Source organism: Danio rerio, chromosome 2 (genome assembly GCF_049306965.1).
Source record: "Danio rerio strain Tuebingen ecotype United States chromosome 2, GRCz12tu, whole genome shotgun sequence".
Taxonomy (NCBI): domain Eukaryota; kingdom Metazoa; phylum Chordata; class Actinopteri; order Cypriniformes; family Danionidae; genus Danio; species Danio rerio.
In genome coordinates, this window is record NC_133177.1 from 17,004,574 (window position 1) to 17,010,894 (window position 6,321).

Below are 6,321 nucleotides of genomic sequence, written 5' to 3' on the forward strand. Positions count from 1 at the left end.
ATTCTCTTGGGCTCCTTCAAGAGATCAAGCTGCCCCGGAAAGAGTGACATATTCCTGCCAGTTGCTGGCAGCTCGTTAGGGCATTCAAGAAACCCTCTGGAAGTCTTTCCCAGGGGTCCATTTTGAGCTGAAGCCGCCCCCGGAAAGAGTGACTGATTCCCCGCCGACTGTGGTGGCTCAAGTGGGCATGGAAGAAACACCCTGGAGGTCTTTTCTTGGGCTACTTCAAGAGCTCAAGCTGTCCCAGAAAGAGTGACTGATCCCTGCCAGGAGCTGGCAGCTCGCGTGGGCGTTCAAGAAGCCCCCTGGAAGTCTTTTTCCAGGGTTCCCTTCAGAGCTGAAGCTGCCCCCGGAAAGAGTGGCTGGTTCCTGCCAATTGCTGGCAGCTCGTTCGGGCACGCAAGAAACTCTCTGGAGGTCTTTCCCAGGGTTCCCTTTAGAGCTGAAGCTGCCCCAAAAAGAGTGACTGATTCCCGCTGATTGTGGTGGCTCAAGTGGGCATGAAAGAATCACCCTGGAGGTCCTTCCCAATGGTCCCTTAAGTAGCTGAAGCTACCCCACAAAGAGTGACTGATTCCTGCTAGTTGGGGCAGCTCCTTTGGGCATGGAAGAAATGCCCTGGAGGTCTTTTCTTGGGGTCCTTCAAGAGCTCAAGCTGCCCCAGAAAGAGTGACTGATTCCTGCCAGTTGCTGGCAGCTCGTTTTGGCATTCAAGAAACCCTCCGCAAGTCTTACCCAGGGGTCCCTTTAGAGCTGAAGCTGCCCCAGAAAGAGTGACTCCTTCCCCGCTGACTGTGGTGGCTCAAGTGGGCATGGAAGAATCACCCTGGAGGTCCTTCCCAGGGGGTCCCTTAAGTAGCTGAGGCTGCCCCAGAAAGAGTGACTGATTCCTGCTAGTTGGGGCAGCTCGTTTGGGATTGGAAGAAATGCCCTGGATGTCTTTTCTTGGGCTCCTTCAAGAGCTCAAGCTGCCCCAGAAGGAGTGACTGATGTGGTGGCTCACGCGGGCATGGAAGAAATGCCATGCAAGTCCTTTCCAGGGGTTCCTTTAGAGCTGGAGCTGCCCCAAAAAAGAGTCACTGATTCCCGCTGACTGTGGTGGCTCATACGGGCATGGAAGAAACGCCCTGGAAGTCTTTTCCCAAGGCTCAAGCAGGTAAAGGAAGACAGGTTGATCTCCGAGGCCGGCCCAGACAAAATCCTGGTCTGGACTTCTGAAGGGGGGATGGCAACTACACTGACTTGGTCGGAAAAGTCTCTCAAACAGGGGCTTTTCAAGTACCCTCATTGGGCACCAGCGGCCCATAGTCACGTCTCTTTGCCGTATTCAAGCTTGGAGTTTGTTTTTGGTCACCAACGGCTCTTAGTTAAGCCTAAAATGTTATGTCTGTCTGTCTGTCAGCAAATGTGCTGGAGGTTTAAGGGTTAAAAATTAGTACCTGTTATGCTTGCCGACATTGTATTATTTGTGGCGTAGATTGCGGCTCCTACTGCTGACAGTTTGTGGGTATCGCTTCTCGGCCTTTTGGCTAAGATCAAGTGTAGTATCTGTTCTTATCAGTTTAATATCTGATACGTGCCCTACCCGGGCACTATATATTAAATTGATTTTTGCAGCTGGGAGATGGGTTAGGGGCTTGCTCCACCCACTCCACGCATCGACCTGGTATTGCAGTACCTCCGGGAACGGTGCACTCATTAAGCGGTGAACAGCAGAACTAGATTGCATGAAATTTAACATAACGTTAGATTGAATGTAGGGACTTGCGCTTCTTTGCGATTAGGTATCTGTCTTATGCGCTCGTTTAGACAGTGAGCATGAACAACCCTCTTGGCAGGATCCTCTTATTCTAGTCCATGAGCCACGATGCACATATTGCAACTCAGGGAGGAAAAAAAAATAAATAAAAAAAATCCATCCAAAATTCCCAATCAGGACCTAAGTCTGACCTGGGGGATGGTGGGTCCAGAGAGCTGTGGAGAGGATAATTCCCAATCAGGACCCAAGTCTGACCTGGGGGATGGTGGGTCCAGAGAGCTGTGGCGAGGATAATTCCCAATCAGGACCCAAGTCTGACCTGGGGGATGGTGGGTCCAGAGAGCTGTGCAGAGGATTTGAAAAATGGCAAAGTATGAAACCCCCCGCTCCTGTCGCATTCACCCAGGGTCCAAAGCGCCGGGCCGGGGCCCCAACTCCCAGCCTACGAGTGGGGACGTCCCGCGCCTAGAGGTACATGCCCTTTGGGGCACCAGCGGCACGCAAGGCTGGCACCTGCGGTTAACCAAGTCAATGTTCCCGGGCTTAAGTTTGGGCTACCCGGGCACTGCTGGAGAACAGGTGTTCCTCCAGGGTCCCCCACAGGGCAGGTGCTTGCCCCCAGAGAGGGTGAAGATTACCCAGCCAGAGTCAAGGCCAGTGCGGGCAAGGAAAAACGCTCCGGAAAGGGGGGCCCTTAAGAGCTTAAGCGTACCCCCGGGAAAGGGTGACTGATTTCCGGCCAAGCTGGATTGGAAGAAAGGCTCTGGAAGTCCTTCCCATGGAAGGGTCCCTTAAGAGCTGGGTCTGACCCTAAAAAAGGTGATGGTTTCCCGCTAATTGTGGCCATGGAAGTCCTTCCAGGGCGCTTTTGAGAGCTAAAACACACCCCAGAAAGAGTGACCGATTCCTGCTGATTATGGTGGCTCAAGTGGGCATGGAAGAATCGCCCTGGAAGTCCTTCCCACTGGTCCCTTGAGTAGCCGAAGCTGCCCCAGAAAGGGTGACTGATTGCCGCTTGTGGAGGCATCTCGTTTGGGCTTGGAAGAAACGCCCTGGAGGTCTGTTCTTGGGGCCCTTCCAGAGGTCTAGCTGCCCCAGAAAGAGTGACTGATTCCCGCCTATTGTGGCAGCTCGTTTGGGCTTGGAAGAAACGCCCTGGAGGTCTTGTTCTTGGGGTCCTTCAAGAGGTCTAGCTGCCCCAGAAAGAGTGACTGATTCCCGCCTATTGTGGCAGTTGCTGGCAGCTTGTTTTGGCATTCAAGAAACCCTCCATAAGTCTTACCCAGGGGTCCCTTTGGAGCTGAAGCTGCCCCAGACAGGGTGACTGACTCCCGCTTATTGTGGCAGCTCAATTGGGCATGGAAGAAACGCCCTGGAGGTCTTGTTCTTGGGGCCCTTCAAGAGCTCAAGCTGCCCCAGAAAGAGTGACTGATTCCTGCCAGTTGCTGGCAGCTCGTTTTGGCATTCAAGAAACCCTCCGCAAGTCTTACCCAGGGGTCCCTTTAGAGCTGAAGCTGCCCCAGAAAGAGTGACTCCTTCCCCGCTGACTGTGGTGGCTCAAGTGGGCATGGAAGAATCACCCTGGACGTCCTTCCCAATGGTCCCTTGGGCAGCTGAAGCTGCCCCAGACAGGGTGACTGATTCCTGCTAGTTGGGGCAGCACGTTTGGGCATGGAAGAAACGCCCTGGAGGTCTGTTCTTGGGGCCCTTCCAGAGGTCTAGCTGCCCCAGAAAGAGTGACTGATTCCCGCCTATTGTGGCAGCTCGTTTGGGCTTGGAAGAAACGCCCTGGAAGTCCTTCCCACTGGTCCCTTGAGTAGCCGAAGCTGCCCCAGAAAGGGTGACTGATTGCCGCTTGTGGAGGCATCTCGTTTGGGCTTGGAAGAAACGCCCTGGAGGTCTGTTCTTGGGGCCCTTCCAGAGGTCTAGCTGCCCCAGAAAGAGTGACTGATTCCCGCCTATTGTGGCAGCTCGTTTGGGCTTGGAAGAAACGCCCTGGAGGTCTTGTTCTTGGGGTCCTTCAAGAGGTCTAGCTGCCCCAGAAAGAGTGACTGATTCCCGCCTATTGTGGCAGTTGCTGGCAGCTTGTTTTGGCATTCAAGAAACCCTCCATAAGTCTTACCCAGGGGTCCCTTTGGAGCTGAAGCTGCCCCAGACAGGGTGACTGACTCCCGCTTATTGTGGCAGCTCAATTGGGCATGGAAGAAACGCCCTGGAGGTCTTGTTCTTGGGGCCCTTCAAGAGCTCAAGCTGCCCCAGAAAGAGTGACTGATTCCTGCCAGTTGCTGGCAGCTCGTTTTGGCATTCAAGAAACCCTCCGCAAGTCTTACCCAGGGGTCCCTTTAGAGCTGAAGCTGCCCCAGAAAGAGTGACTCCTTCCCCGCTGACTGTGGTGGCTCAAGTGGGCATGGAAGAATCACCCTGGACGTCCTTCCCAATGGTCCCTTGGGCAGCTGAAGCTGCCCCAGACAGGGTGACTGATTCCTGCTAGTTGGGGCAGCACGTTTGGGCATGGAAGAAACGCCCTGGAGGTCTGTTCTTGGGGCCCTTCCAGAGGTCTAGCTGCCCCAGAAAGAGTGACTGATTCCCGCCTATTGTGGCAGCTCGTTTGGGCTTGGAAGAAACGCCCTGGAGGTCTTGTTCTTGGGGTCCTTCAAGAGCTCAAGCTGCCCCAGAAAGAGTGACTGATTCCTGCCAGTTGCTGGCAGCTCGTTTTGGCATTCAAGAAACCCTCCACAAGTCTTACCCAGGGGTCCCTTTAGAGCTGAAGCTGCCCCAGAAAGAGTGACTCCTTCCCCGCTGACTGTGGTGGCTCAAGTGGGCATGGAAGAATCACCCTGGAGGTCCTTCCCAGGGGTCCCTTAAGTAGCTGAGGCTGCCCCAGAAAGAGTGACTGATTCCTGCCAGTTGGGGCAGCTCCTTTGGGCATGGAAGAAATGCCCTGGAGGTCTTTTCTTGGGGTCCTTCAAGAGCTCAAGCTGCCCCGGAAAGAGTGACTGATTCCTGCCAATTGCTGGCAGCTCGTTCGGGCATGGAAGAAATGCCCTGGAGGTATTCTCTTGGGCTCCTTCAAGAGATCAAGCTGCCCCGGAAAGAGTGACATATTCCTGCCAGTTGCTGGCAGCTCGTTAGGGCATTCAAGAAACCCTCTGGAAGTCTTTCCCAGGGGTCCATTTTGAGCTGAAGCCGCCCCCGGAAAGAGTGACTGATTCCCCGCCGACTGTGGTGGCTCAAGTGGGCATGGAAGAAACACCCTGGAGGTCTTTTCTTGGGCTACTTCAAGAGCTCAAGCTGTCCCAGAAAGAGTGACTGATCCCTGCCAGGAGCTGGCAGCTCGCGTGGGCGTTCAAGAAGCCCCCTGGAAGTCTTTTTCCAGGGTTCCCTTCAGAGCTGAAGCTGCCCCCGGAAAGAGTGGCTGGTTCCTGCCAATTGCTGGCAGCTCGTTCGGGCACGCAAGAAACTCTCTGGAGGTCTTTCCCAGGGTTCCCTTTAGAGCTGAAGCTGCCCCAAAAAGAGTGACTGATTCCCGCTGATTGTGGTGGCTCAAGTGGGCATGAAAGAATCACCCTGGAGGTCCTTCCCAATGGTCCCTTAAGTAGCTGAAGCTACCCCACAAAGAGTGACTGATTCCTGCTAGTTGGGGCAGCTCCTTTGGGCATGGAAGAAATGCCCTGGAGGTCTTTTCTTGGGGTCCTTCAAGAGCTCAAGCTGCCCCAGAAAGAGTGACTGATTCCTGCCAGTTGCTGGCAGCTCGTTTTGGCATTCAAGAAACCCTCCGCAAGTCTTACCCAGGGGTCCCTTTAGAGCTGAAGCTGCCCCAGAAAGAGTGACTCCTTCCCCGCTGACTGTGGTGGCTCAAGTGGGCATGGAAGAATCACCCTGGAGGTCCTTCCCAGGGGGTCCCTTAAGTAGCTGAGGCTGCCCCAGAAAGAGTGACTGATTCCTGCTAGTTGGGGCAGCTCGTTTGGGATTGGAAGAAATGCCCTGGATGTCTTTTCTTGGGCTCCTTCAAGAGCTCAAGCTGCCCCAGAAGGAGTGACTGATGTGGTGGCTCACGCGGGCATGGAAGAAATGCCATGCAAGTCCTTTCCAGGGGTTCCTTTAGAGCTGGAGCTGCCCCAAAAAAGAGTCACTGATTCCCGCTGACTGTGGTGGCTCATACGGGCATGGAAGAAACGCCCTGGAAGTCTTTTCCCAAGGCTCAAGCAGGTAAAGGAAGACAGGTTGATCTCCGAGGCCGGCCCAGACAAAATCCTGGTCTGGACTTCTGAAGGGGGGATGGCAACTACACTGACTTGGTCGGAAAAGTCTCTCAAACAGGGGCTTTTCAAGTACCCTCATTGGGCACCAGCGGCCCATAGTCACGTCTCTTTGCCGTATTCAAGCTTGGAGTTTGTTTTTGGTCACCAACGGCTCTTAGTTAAGCCTAAAATGTTATGTCTGTCTGTCTGTCAGCAAATGTGCTGGAGGTTTAAGGGTTAAAAATTAGTACCTGTTATGCTTGCCGACATTGTATTATTTGTGGCGTAGATTGCGGCTCCTACTGCTGACAGTTTGTGGGT

General features: G+C 54.1%; 1 non-coding gene across 1 annotated transcript; it reads left to right on the forward strand.

The window, feature by feature from the left end:
- Positions 1 to 1,509: 1,509 nt before the first annotated feature.
- Positions 1,510 to 1,700, forward strand: LOC141379406 (U2 spliceosomal RNA). Its single transcript, XR_012396011.1, has one exon. It is a non-coding gene; the product is annotated as a U2 spliceosomal RNA (small nuclear RNA).
- Positions 1,701 to 6,321: the final 4,621 nt, after the last annotated feature.